The 13,953-nt window shown below is 47.2% G+C and overlaps 1 protein-coding gene across 1 annotated transcript in view; it reads right to left on the bottom strand.

Annotated features, from left to right (window-relative positions):
* Positions 1 to 13,206, bottom strand: part of PRRC2B (proline rich coiled-coil 2B) — a 46,519-nt gene extending 33,313 nt beyond the window's left edge. The window contains 1 exon segment of the mRNA XM_030961152.1: positions 13,031 to 13,206. The gene's annotated coding sequence lies outside the window, so the exon portion shown is untranslated.
* Between the last annotated feature and the right edge of the window lie 747 nt (positions 13,207 to 13,953).

Raw genomic sequence — 13,953 nt, forward strand, 5'->3', positions numbered from 1 at the left:
TTCAGGGATGCACAAGCAAAACACAGAACACACACAACAGCAAGAACTGAACACACAAGTGAGCACACACACCAAGATGCAAGTTTTAACTCCCTCCTCTTTAGTCACAAGAAGCTTTTGCGCTTTAAGATTCACAAACAATGTAAAGAACTGCAGGAATACACTTCTCATGGCATCTTTTTTCTGCCACTCTAGTGCTGAAAGAAGTGAGATTCTTCAAGTATGAGAACACAAGGGGGGAGGTCAACAAGTCCTTGCTTTAAATGAGTAAGGCTGACAATAAACAGCTAAACACAAGGATTCCTAAACATAAATGCCAGAAAAGCACTGTATCTTTGTATCTTACACCACACTGGAATTTATCATTGCATTTCCCCTGAAGCATTGGGTTTGTAATGTTTAGATTATGGTTCCACAATGGCCTCAGTTATACCAGCAATTAATCTGACAGTATCACTGGAAGACAACAGAACTATTTCTCCAAATTCTCTTTTCTCATCAGCTGGCCATGAAAGAGAGTTACGGAGGCAGAAAAAATCTGCTCAGCTGTACCAGATTCAGATTCTTGAGCCTCTGAGTTCAGCTGTTCTACTATGAATTCTCCAAACACATTACCAAAAAAATTATATTCCTCTGTTGCTGGCATCTTGAACATAATTTTTAGCTTGAAATGTACTTTCCATAATGGATGTGGTTTGTTAATTTTTCAATCTGATCTTTGCTGGCACAACATGCAGTGAGTAACACCCATCATGCAGGCAGTCTCCTTACTTTGACTTTTTGGCTCTTGGAGCCTGGGATAAAGTTGAAACATGTAGTGCTCACACTGTACATCAAGAGTTGATGTCAGAAAAGACACTTTGCTTACTTTCAGTAGACCTATCTTACATTTTTTTAAAGCATCATTCTGCTCTAAATTTTCTCAAATCTAGGAGCTTCATCTAACCTTTTCTCACATAATTTAGATTTCCAGATTTTTTTGTTGTAAAGCCTCTACTTCAAGCCCAAAACTGCTGGCAGTTTCATTTCACCATCTGTTAGGGTAAAATGAAACCATTCTAGGGTTTCAACTCTGTGTTGGGAGTAACAAAACACTATATACATGTGTGTGTGTATATATATACACACATACCCATATCTCTGATCTTCCCACACCTCACACTTTCTGAAACTCAGCCAGCTGAAAGCCTTTTCCAACAGACACAGCAATCACTCTTTCTGAAAGAAACTGTAACTGACCAAAGGCTACAGCTCCCATCAGCAATGCCTTATCAAATACGATTTGCAGGTAAGAGGATTAGTCCATCACACATTATGTACAAATTAAAGCACGGACTGTGAACATGCTGGACAGAGCCAGACTGGGAATGCAGTGCCAACTGCAACTGGCCCAGTAAAACCCATCTACAGGCTGCTGCTGGGGCAGGGGTCTGACCAATAGGCCTGGCACTATACAGCATTTGCTCCTGCACTGCAGGATTTAAACCACATCTGTCAGGAGCAAGAAGCCATGGACTGTGCTAGCTGGTCAAGGACAGAGAAATAAAAGTGTTTTCTGTCACTCAACAACAGCATCCACAGGATGCTCAGCAAAAACACCCCAAGAAGCCCCTCACAGCATTTCTGCTGGACCACCACACGGGGCTGCAGCATGAAGGCTTTGTGGGGGTAACAGGGCTAGCTGGCAGTCTTGAGGCACCTCTTCCTGCAGAGTAGCAAACAGATCTTTGGCTCCAGTCTGGTTCATCTTTGCTCAGATGGCCGCTATGTGCCAAAGAAAACAACAGCTCCTCCCTCACTTACCCATTTGCACTGTATTTTATTAGTAGGACAGACATAAAAGAGAGGGAGAAAACACACTGATTAGCATACACTTGGCAGGAAAGCACAAGTTGGACTGAGAACAATGAGCTTTTTGAAGGGGCAGAGCTGTGGGGAGCCCCAGAGCAGAACAAAGAGCAGAGGGTGCTGTGCTGGCAAGAGCACAACCACCTGCTTTTACAGGTATATTGAGCCTTGCAGAGGGAGCCTGGCTCAGGGCCTATCCACACCATGTCAAGCCTGTACCAACCTCACAATAAAAGCAGTAAAATCTACTCTGAAGTTTAGAAAGCTCAAACCAGACAAAATTAGAAGGTGTTTAAAAATAAACCAACAACAACAAACCACCTACCCAGATCAGATTCAGGAGTTATCTGGTTAACAGAAAAGCCATGAGTTCCTGAAAGTCAGTGTGCAAACAGCACACAGGGCAATGCTGCCAAAGAGAAACCCTGACAACAGTTATATAACCAGATCTCAGCTGCCTCTTGATTACATCTTCTATCATTAAAAGGATTCAGGAAGAATAAACAACCACTGCACAACAGAGGAGCTGGGGACATGTCAGGATAAAGCCCCTTGTCAAACTTCCTGGGACAGACAAAACTGCTGTCTGGATAAATGAAAATTACTTTCAACTCCTTCAATGCTCTGAAGACGTGAAACACAGCTTTGTTCACGTGTTATATGTGTGCTCCAAAGAGGAAAAGGAGACCATGGAGAGGTGAAGTAATTTCCATAGTCACCGTGCAAAGAGGCTGCAGCAGCACTGAGCTGGGTCAGAGCTGTTGGACTGGCAGGACCTTGCTGCCTGTCCCTCCTGCAGATCCCAGCTACTCCAAGGGTGTTATCAGCCAGGGAGATCACTCAGCACCCAGCTCACCCACAGCACTTCAAAGAGGCCACAGAGCCTTCCAAGGCTGGCACAACACTGCATTATCTTCCCATCACACAGTTAAGCAGGGAATCCAGGTAGGGATCATAAAGACCTTCTAGTCTTGAAGAGCAAAGCCATTTCTGATAAAAATCGTGGCTCATTTAGAACTGAACTGCCAGCCTGCATGCTCATTATTAGTTGAGCTGGAACTAGAAGGCACATGCTGATACTGACAAGTGAAAACTGACAGCCTTGGCAGAGCCTCTGACCTGTGCTCAGGGTTCTCGTGCCCAACAGCTGACCCTGAAGAAAGCAATATCCCCTGTTACAGAGAAATCATAAAAAATCAATCACCAGCATTTCTGCAAGGTTTCTCTCTGGGTTTATAGAGGTCTGTGGGGGAAGGCTTGCTATCAGTTTCAGCACGGAGGGTAGCTCTTCTCATTTTCCTACTATATCCAGGGACAGCACCAGACAGCAAAACACTGAGTGTCTGAGCAATCATAAAATACTGCAGTATGACCAGTTCCATTAGAGATCCCAGGATACAAACAACTGCACTGAAGCACTTAGGCAGAGAGCTCCAGTGCCCAGGCATAGTCACGTCCACATCATACTACCCTGGATCCAATTTTTGGGTATTGACCCTAACTGCCTTTTAAAGGGGTAAATTCTAATCCAGAAAGCAACAGTGACATTTTAACATCTTTAAGACATTAGACTTACAAGCATGCAAGTGTTGGAGCTACAGCCTGTCCTGCAAAAAAAGGTGAAAACCTTGAGTTACTGGCACTGGTAAGAACTGGAAACCCCTGAGCTGAAAACACAGCCAAACACAGGGACTCCTGACAAACAGGATTGTCTGCAAAGCTCTTTGCAAATCTATGTATGCAGGAGGCTGGGCTGCTGGTGTTTTATTCACAAGACTTCAATGGAGCTTGAGTATCTGGAAGTCAGCCAGCCTTAGCTGAGCAGGGCAAACAGATTTATGAAAGGTAACACACATACTAGAAGGAATCATTTCAGCTACTCACACACCACTGAGCTCTACACTGAGCACAGTCCTGACTACTGCAGATCTTCACTCCTTGCTCACTTCACAGCAGCAGTCAACAACACAAAAAGCAACAGAATGGAGATTAACAGGGAGAAGGTTTTTCTTCACAAGCAGGAAAATTTCTGATGTAATTTTATACAAATTGTTCAGAAATTCACAGGTTGGAAAACCTAAACAGTACTTTCAGAAGAGAAAAGTGTCTGGAGTTAGGTTAAACTGGAATACATTGTGGTTCCTAATGTTACCAGCAATGTGAAACCTTTTAAAAAACACAGTATAGTTTTACAGGAAATTAATGATGCTCACTCCTCTTTAAATACACACAGAGGTCAATTTTACTTGTACTTCCATAGCTGAACATTTATCTGTCAACACAAAGATACCACTACCTCTGGAACATGTCCCACCAAGAACCACCTATTTGTGAAACACTCAGCACCTGCCTCAGTGATGAAGGACACCACTGGCTGCCCTTGGGAGGGCTTTGGTGAGACACTGTCATCACCTGCCCAGAACTTGCTGTCAGATGCACTTATATCCTGCTAAAGCTTGTTTGGGCCATGCAGGGACCAAGCGCCTAGCAAGGAAGGGATCAGATGAGCACTCAGTTCCCAGCAGAGATTGCTTAGTAAGGCAGGGAGCAACAGGAGAATATCAGCATCCAAGTACAAAGTCAATGGGATCAATGCAGAAGAGCTGTGCAGCAGGCAGAGGCTGTAGCAAGAGGCACAAAAAAACCTCTTGCTCTCATTCTACTGCATCACTTCCAGAGGGAGATGCCAAGATTTGCTGGTACACCTGAAAAAGGCCCTGCCAAGATCTGGATGTAACACCAAACATAGTGCCAGAAAACCGCACCAAATCCTGCCAGACAGGGAGAAGCAAGTCAGGTGTCTGCAGTGCAGAGAAGAGATAACAAACCTCCATCACTGAGCTCCTGATTCACAAGAGGGACCCTCCTTGCTTAGGTCAATAGGCAAATTTGGTGATACCAGTTCTTTTAATCCTGCACAATTCCAGCTTCTCTGCACCTCCCACAAACCTTGGCTCAAGGAATGGGGAGACCAGGACAGTATCTGCCATATTTGTTGCAGAGGTTATGCTCTTAGCCAAGCAATATTGCTGGAAGCTGTCTGCCAGAGCACTTGCCTGCTGTCCAGCCCCATCCTCAGACCTCAAAGCCAAGCCTCCCAGGATTTGAAACGTGGAGCAGGACTACAAAGAGGAGAGGCAGAGTCTTCTGGACAGTAGATCTATCCTAACTCCACATTGTGGAGCTCTACAGACAGTGGTAAAACCTGACAAAAGGGAAGGGAGACAGAAAGGGCATGTCCTGTCTGATGACCTGACCTAATTTTCTCAGTTCTGCCTTCACCAAGCTCACCTGCTCCCCCCTCTTCTGAATGTACGAACAGGTTGGGAATCACAACTACTGTCAGTGACTCACTGCACATTCTAGAGAAAACAGGTCTTTGCAATGCCAGGTTTGGCCTTAAAATACAAAAGCTTCACCTCCCTGCTAAACAGCTTTTCTAGTGCTGGAAAGGCAGGCAAGGCAAAGGCAGCCAGAGAGGCTGGAATTGTAACTTACTGTAAAACAGATAAAGAAAACTGGAGTCTGGAGAATAGCTCAATTGTATTTACACAAAAACATTAATGAGTTCTGTGGTCCTTTCTGTGCAGGCTGGACAGACAATACCACACCCTGGAAAGGAGCCCTGACCTCCAGTAATTGAGGATGCAGACAAAGAAATAGTTCATCCTGAGTATGCAAGACTATGGCACAGAGCAAAAAAAAACCAGTCAGAAGGCTGGTCCACAGCCCACAGAAAGTACTTATGACATCCTGTGCTCATGAAACTCCCCCACTTTTTCAAGCAACAGAAAACCCAAGGTGTGCAGATAATTCTTCCCTTGAAAGGAGTGTCTGTTTACAACAACCCACCAAAGAAACAAGCAGTTTCATCCATCTGCCCCACCATGCTGTAGAGAAGGAACTGACCCACTGGTGCCAGCTCCTCAGGAAGGTATAACCCTATCTCCAACCCAAGAGGAAGTGCTGCAGGGCTTTCATAACCTGCAGAGAAGCAGGAAGGTGTCTCATGTGGGAACAACCTGGAGGCACCAGCTACCAACATTACACTCCTTACCCTCTCATCCAGGCCCAGAAGATGTTAAAGGAGGCAAGGCTCAGCACAAATTGAAGTAAAAGTAAAAAGTTATTTCTTTGCTGTTGCAGATTTCAGAGTCAAAACCCAGGGAGGACAAACAGCTCAGTTCAACAAGGATCACCTGTGGCATCAACAGATCCAAGATCCCAAGCTCTCTGGTACAAGAGGAGAGGGAAGCAACCCTGTGATCTGCACGAGCTGCCTGCCCAACAAGGCTCACATTCAAGTGCAAACCTGTACCCTTCAGAGTTGTACTTTCACTCTGGCTCCCCTACAACCAAGGGGCAGAGCTGAAACACACAACCTCCAGCCTCCAACATAGATTCTGCCTTCCACTCTGCCCTGCTGAGATCTGTGTCCAGAAGGAACACACAGACAACATCTTGTTCCCTCAACACCAAAACAGGGAGGCTGATCACGAGCAAGCAATTTAAATCCAAATACAAAAGAAATACCTGGCATAATGCTCTGTTGGCAAAACTTGTTCAGAAAGCTCCTGGCAACATTCAGCAGAACTGTAAGGTAAATTGGGCATTTAGGTATCTGAGCAACAATCACAGACTGTGAGTAGCCGGTGGGGATCTCCTGATGGGTAACAGGACTGGCACTATCAGTCCAAGTCAGAGGAACACCTTGCTCAACTAAGACTGTAGATAGCAAGAAGTCCCAGAACTCAGGTGCCTGCTTCAGCCACCCAAACCCCAGAGAAAATGTCAAACAAGAAGGAAATACACTGCAGCAGCACCTGCCATGTCCAGAACACTCCTTCCAGTGGAAAAGGCTGTCCATTGGCACAGAAAGTGCACCCAGTCCTGCCTACTGCTCCGGAGGAGTCCACAAGGGCAGGACACACCCACACAAGCACAAACTGCTCTCAGGCACTGCACAACACCTTAGGTCTGACAGGTGGAAGCAAAGACTCTTCCCTCACTAAAAATAAACACCACTGCATGTAAAGGTTGTGGAAGTCCCTTAGTCCTGATACTTCTGCCTACACAGACCTTTAAAAGTCATCACAGCCATGATACCCATATAACCAGGTGAGACATAGCAAGAGCAGCGTAGGTGAAATACCTGTGCTGCAAGTAGCTTATCTTGCAGAGCACTACCCATCCAAAGCTACCACTGGCCACTGGAGAATGCTTCTCTGTCAAGCATTTCACAATTCCTTCACAGGTCCCAAGCTCAGCAACTTAGTCCATCTCTCAGCAGTGAACATAAATTTTATTGCCACCAAGCAGAGAGAAAAGCAGAGATGTCACAGCTCCAAGAGATGAAATCAGAGCAAAGCTGGCAGTCCTCTGGGTTAACAGTCCTTTTTTCAGGAACAGAAACAGCTCTTTCCACAAATGCCATCATCTGTTGAGTAAGCTGCTCAGTATTCTCTGCAGTCTCAGGAAGGATCACAGTGGAATGGGGATGTGGATGTTTACCCTGTGCCTGATGAGCCTCACAACAAAATCTGGACTTTGGCAACAGCTCTCCACTCTCTCAGGTTGTCTGCTGACTTCAGGGCCTGAGCTCCCACTCAGGTTATACAGAGAAGGTTTTCTTTATGAAGAGAGAAAACCCAACGCTATTGATCAGCAGGCAGCAAATGTTAATCCCTCACTGCACAAGCAAGGGAGAGGTTCCTTTCCACCCCTGCTGAGCAGATCCCTCCGGCCTTGCTCCTCCCCAAGGCTCTGCTGGGAGCTCCCCTGGCAGGTACATGCTGCAAGGCACAGAGCTGCCCTGGTAAGAGCTGAACAGCTCTTTCTCTATCAGATTTCTCCCAATTCCCACAGCCATAAAGACTGATGCAGCTGGTTCAAGCCATTAATAAGATGACAAGAAGTCTGGACACGCCTGCAGTTCATAAACACTGCAGAGGCTGAAGCTTCCAAGGAAGTCTTCCTCCAGGTTCCCAGTCTGAACAGCACTAAGGCAATGCAGCACTGCACAGCAATTCTCCTAACAGGAAGCCTATTCATGGGAGCCATTTGCACCACAAATGAGTGCCAAGGACGTTAAGAGAAACGTGATGGGAAAGGGACACAGGTACAAAGCGGTAAGAAAGCACCTTACATGTGTTGTGATTCAGTACTCTGAAGAAAGAAGCTTCTTTAGGTTTTCCGGAGAGCTGAGCAACTCGGACTATGCCCGGGACATCTGGACTACTCCGAGCCAGACAGGAAGTGAAAACATTTCACAGATGCTTTCATTTACATAGATATTTGCAGCGCATAACTGACAAGGTGTGTAAGCGCCATCACTTCTATTTTCCAGATAGGAAAACGACACCGCAGAACTCTGCAGCTCTGCTAAGAGGCAGAGCAAGAAACAGAGCCTTCATCTCCCACTTTGTGGGGCTGAAAAGCACCCTCTGAATCACACTGCCTGCCTGACGCTGTGGGGCCAGCAGCAGCATGAAGCCCTGCTCCAGAGAAGTTCTGGGACGAGCAGGTCCTTGCATGCTGGGATGGGGAATGCTGCAAACACCTCCTACATGAGCAACCCCATACGCTGCTTACACTGCAACAGGATCGTTAGAGGCAACACTAAGCTCAGATGCAGAACATTAACACCGTAATAACACTCAAGATCACATGAATCTGGTTCTGAATGACGGTTCTTGAAGCTTGGTTATTTCAATAAAAGATAAAACCAGAGTTATTATTGCAGCCAAAGAAGGAGCACCACTTGAACATGTCCCTACTCCCCTGCCTGCTTCACAGCCCACTCCAAACTCTGAACAAGATCACTCGAGGCTTTTGTGCAGCCTCCCAGCCCACATACAGGTAGGAAGAGCTGAAGAACTCACCCCGCAGCAGAACTCTTCCAAAAAAATCACTATATTCCCACACAATAAGTGCCTGGGGGAGGCAAAGTCCCAGTGCAAGCTCTTCAAATCTGTCTCTATTCACTCCTTGGAGCACCATCACTACAATTCCCATCTAAACGTCTCAATGGCTACCTGGGAAGGATTCCTCCACCGAACCTCTTCAGTAAGGGTGTTAACAGCGCAAATACTCGGTAGTTCACTCCTCTTAAGTGCTACCCACCTGAAATCTGAAGGCTATTGAGGGTGCTCCCAACAGCTGATGGAAGCCTGGCAGACATCTGAGATGCTACAGTCCAACACAGTGGGCCTCTTGACCAGATCCTAGAGGTTGTTATGAAGTCCTCGATTTCTTCCCAGTTATTTTTCCTGTAGTTCTTCATCACACTTAAGCCTGGCTCAGCTGCCCATTTCAAACCTGGTCATTATCTCTTCCCTTTCACCCAAGGTATGACTTTTCATCAGTCCCCCACAAATTAATATCTGCAGTCTCCCGAACATGGAACAGTGAGCTCACCCCCCATCACCTTCTCAGCCTACCAACACTCTCCTGAAAATTTAAGTGTTGGACTCAGACCACAGAGATTGTATTTTGGCTGCAAGTTAAATAACCCACTGCAGGGCTCCATATACACCTTTTAACACCTTCGGTCCCCACACACCACACAGAATGGCGGCACAAACAGCTTCAGAACCAACCAGCGCCACAGGCAACTGCAGAACAACACAGGGCTACTAAAGCAGCCTCCAGTCCACTTCTGTTATTGTCCAAATGCCCCCAGATAAAAAACCAGATCAGGATTTAATAGTTATACAGATCAGCATCTGAACAGCTTTGCTCTGAAACAAACAGCTCAAAAGCTCCAACTGCTCTGTTACTTTTGCACAAGTACACACGCAGGCAGGGAACACCCTGAATTCTAGTACAACTTACTAATGGAACATGAGCCAAATAAATGTTTCAGTGAGGCTGGATATAATGCTATGTCCTGCTTTAGCCCCATTTTATCCTTTTGGGGAAAGGAAAAACTCTTTAACCAACCCAGACTTGTGCAAAACCCACCCTCAGTAGTGGTAACAAAGTCACTTCATTTCAGAAGTTAGAAAAGGCTGTACTGTGATGGAGAGAGCTGCAGCTCCCCAGCCTTTACCTGTTCTCTGTGTCCTCACCTCATTGTCTGATACCTGACAGAAGCATCCTTCTATTTTTTCTGCTCCAAATGAGAAATTAGTGATAAGGAGCTGTGAAATTATCCACCAATTAGGAGAATGAGTCAGTGACACACGAAAAACAAAACCCACTCAACAAGGCAGGATCAGCTTAAGAGCAAAGTCTGATACTGAGACAACAGCTCAGTGCCAAGTTGCAGAATAAATGAGGAATGTAGTAAAAAGAAACAGGGAACCAGAGAGGTCCAGCCCTTGGAATAACCCTTCTCCTAAAGTTACCATCCCGTATCACTAAGTTTCTCCTGCTCATACTGCTTTTATTCCTGAAGTTTCATGTTTTCCAACATGAAAATACACAATTTTAAGTGGAAAAACCACAAGAGCAAAATCTCTTTGTAGACTACCATCATAAATGAAAAAAAAACCCAAAAAAACCAAAACCAAAAGGTTTACTATTATTTTCAGCATTTAAAGCTAGGCTGACTTGCTCTTAAATACTTTCAATTACTCAGGTAAGCACAATGAAGGGCTTGAGCAAGAAGCACAATTGAACGGGCAGGTAATTCTGACCTGGATCATCTCACACCTGCAGAGCACAGCTCAGGGCCCTTGTTCTCCTCAGCCACACCTCAGGTGTGACCCCAGCAGGAGGAGGCCACAGACGGGCACTGAGCCTTGTCTGTCCTGTGCCATCACCCAGGCAGTCACACAAACACAGCCTCTAATGCCACCACTACCTTCAATAAATAAATTAGCCTTTGAAGTCAGGCTTTACACAAAGCTTCATTAAAAAATTTTATTAAGATGTCACTATAAAGTGAAATAACTTTAATACAAAATTTTTAGCGCTATTACTCACTTACTGAAACAAAAATACTTTTAAACCCTGTATATCCCTTCCAGCATCTTTATGGACTATTTACTCACTTTTCCAGTTTCAGCCAGCTGGCTGAGCTGCCCTTTTAAGCTCTCATGCACACACAGAAAAAAGAAAGAAAAAAAAGCTCAGAGTGCATCCAAAAAATGCACTGTAAGACCAAAGAAAAAATCTCAGAATTCAGAAAAAACAAGGCACCAAGGCACTATATAATGACAAATTTGGAAACCCATACCAAACACGTGGTTTAATTTCTCTTTTTTTGTTTTAAGAAAGGTATCTGTCAAATAATGTAAAAATTTGTTTTCTCAACAGTGAAGACTGCTGAAAGCATCCTGAAATGTGTGATACCTAGTTTACTCAACCATGCAGAAAAGCATACCAGACTAATGAACAAAAAAAAAGTAATGAACTTGTACTCAAAATTAAGCACAAAATCAAAATACAGCTAATAGTAGATGTACTTACACTGGCTGGCAAAACTAACAAAGCAGCAACTCCAAACAGTATCTGCAATTTTTCTGAGTATGATTTTTATCTGAACTTTTAAATTTTAACAAGAAAAACATTACGGATTGTTTACTGTAACCCCAAAATATTCTGCTAACTAGAAAAAGCTTCTTAAGCCAGAGATCCAAAAGAAACAGCATCACCCATGGTGAACCCACAAAGATCTCATGGACCACAGATAAAACCTAGGCTCACTTACAATGCTTCACTGGGAGTGAAAAATGCATGTAAGTATTTCTTATTTTCAGTCAGAAATCAGCCTGAAAACATCACTTTCCATCCTCCCTTTAAATTCCACTTTCAGAATATGGCCTTACCTTCCCTACCTCTTCCAGGCGACTTTACTCCCAGTCTCTGGCTCAGAGCACTGGTTTTTGGAACACTGGGGTTTCACTATCTCAGTGACCACTAAACATGGAAAAGGCAAGTACAAAGGTAATGTCGTGGCCAGTTTGTATCTGAAAAACCTACTCATCAGGAGTTGATTCTCCAAACTTGAGCTCTCCAAAACAGGGACCGGCTATTTATCCACCGTGGAAGAGCCCATTCCAGTGAAGGTGTCAAAAGAATCTGTAAGACAAGGCTTAACAAAACCCAAACTTCCACTATAAACCTGGATTCAGTGTTAGGAGGGGTGGGACGCCTTCCCCCCAGGAGATGATGCAGACACTGCAATATGCTTACACTTTATACCTGTTCCTAGAAAGAAACAAAACTACTAAATCCCTAAACGTTTATGTGTACTGTACCTTATAACCCCAAACACCAGCAACATCAGTAAATGGATATTTATCTGATGAGTAGATACTCAATGTGTATCTCGCCCTCCGCACACCCAGAAGCCAGAAACCAAACAAAACAACTTTCCTAACAAACCCCATAATTTCCAGCTCATTCAAACCCCTTACGGCAGCACTGACTTTAGAGATCAAGGCGGTTTTTGTGAAGAAAAAACCCTCTAAATTTACAACCAACACACTAAAACCACCCCCCGGAGAAGATGCTCAGCACGTGTCCCAGGACCCGCATTAGGATTTCCCCAGCTTGCAGCACAGCTGCTCCCACACAAAAATTAGAAACTCCCTCTTGGAAAAAAAAAAAAAAAAGGGGCCTAAAACATCTTTCCAAACCTACCAAACGAGCTCGCCCAGCGCACAAACTCCATCCTCGTTCCCCCCCGCCCCAGCCGCATTTCGGCCTCAGCGGCCCTTTTGTAGCTCCCGCACAATAACAAACCGGCCGAGCCTTCTGGATGCCACCCCCCCCTTGTTTTGCTGAGACACACACACACACGGCGCGACAAAAATATCTTTGTGTCACACTCCAGACGACGAAAAAAAAACAACCTGCCTTTGCGGCGGGGAGCCCCCCGGCCCGGCTGCACCCTCCGGGGAGCGCAACGAGGCAGGGGCGACTCGGCCCGGGGGCCGCAGCCCGGACAAGGGGCCCCGAGCCCGGGCGGCCCCGCCAGCGCCACCGGGGATGGGCCCGGCCAGGCCCCGCGGCGGCCCCGTCCCCGCAGGGAGAAGGGGGGCGGTTCGCACAATAAACACCGGCGGTACAGCAGCGAGAAACCGGGGTGAGACTCCCCCCAACCCGCCCGGGGGACCCGCCCGAGCCGGCAGGCCGCGGGGTACCGCAGCCGCTGGCTCCGGCTCCATTTTAGCGCTGCCTCGTCCCACCTTCCCTCTCCCTCCCCTTCCTCCTCCCCCCCGGCCCCACTCACCGCCCCGAATATCCGCGGCCGCCGCCGCCGCCGGCCCCCGATACCCACCTGTGGTGGTGGCGGGGAGCCGGGGGTGCCTGCGGAGCCGGGTGCGGAGGGACGATGGGCGCGGGGCGCGGCGGATGGCGGCGGATTGCGCGGGGCGGCGGCGGCGGCTGCGGCCGATCCGGGCACTCGCTGCCTCCTCCTCCTCCCCCTCCTCCCGTGCCGGCCCGGCCCCGCCGCGCAGCGCCACCTGCAGGGCGCCGCCGGCAGCGCGGGGGCGGTGCTGAGGGGGAGCTCCCTCAGGGGGACAGGGAGCGGCTGGAGAGGATCCTGTGAGGGACACCCAGAGGATTTGGGCCTGGAGCAACTTTCTGATGAGGAGACACTGCGGAGATGGACAAGGAGCGGCTGGAGAGGGTCCTGTGAGGGGACACCCAGAGGATTTGGGGCTGGAGCAGCTCTCTGATGAGGAGACACTGCGGAGATGGGCCGGGTCAGTCTGGAGAAGGGGAGGCTGAGAGGGGATCTCAGCAATCCATGTCAGTATCTCCCCGGCGTGTCCGAGGATGGTGCCAGACTCTCTTCAGTGGTGCCCGCTGACAGGATGAGGAGCAATGGGCATAAACTAGAAGACAAAAAGTTTCCCCCAACTTCTTTAGGTTGAGGGTGGCGGAGCTCTGGAACAGGTGCCCAGAAAGGGCATGGAGTCTCCCTCTCTGGAAACATCCCAAGCCCTGCTCCAGGTGACCCTGCACTTATCTCCAGAGGTCCCTTCCAACCTCAGTTAATCCGTGATTCTGTCAGCTCCCCTCAGAGGGACACCGAGCCGCTGGAGTGGGTCTGGAGGAGGGCAACAAGGATGACTGAAGGACTGGAGCATCTCTTATGAGGCAAGGGTTGTCACTGCAGGGTTCATTCCTACAACCATCCCAGCCCCC

The sequence above is a fragment of the Camarhynchus parvulus genome, chromosome 17 (genome assembly GCF_901933205.1).
Source record: "Camarhynchus parvulus chromosome 17, STF_HiC, whole genome shotgun sequence".
Classification (NCBI taxonomy): Eukaryota; Metazoa; Chordata; class Aves; order Passeriformes; family Thraupidae; genus Camarhynchus; species Camarhynchus parvulus.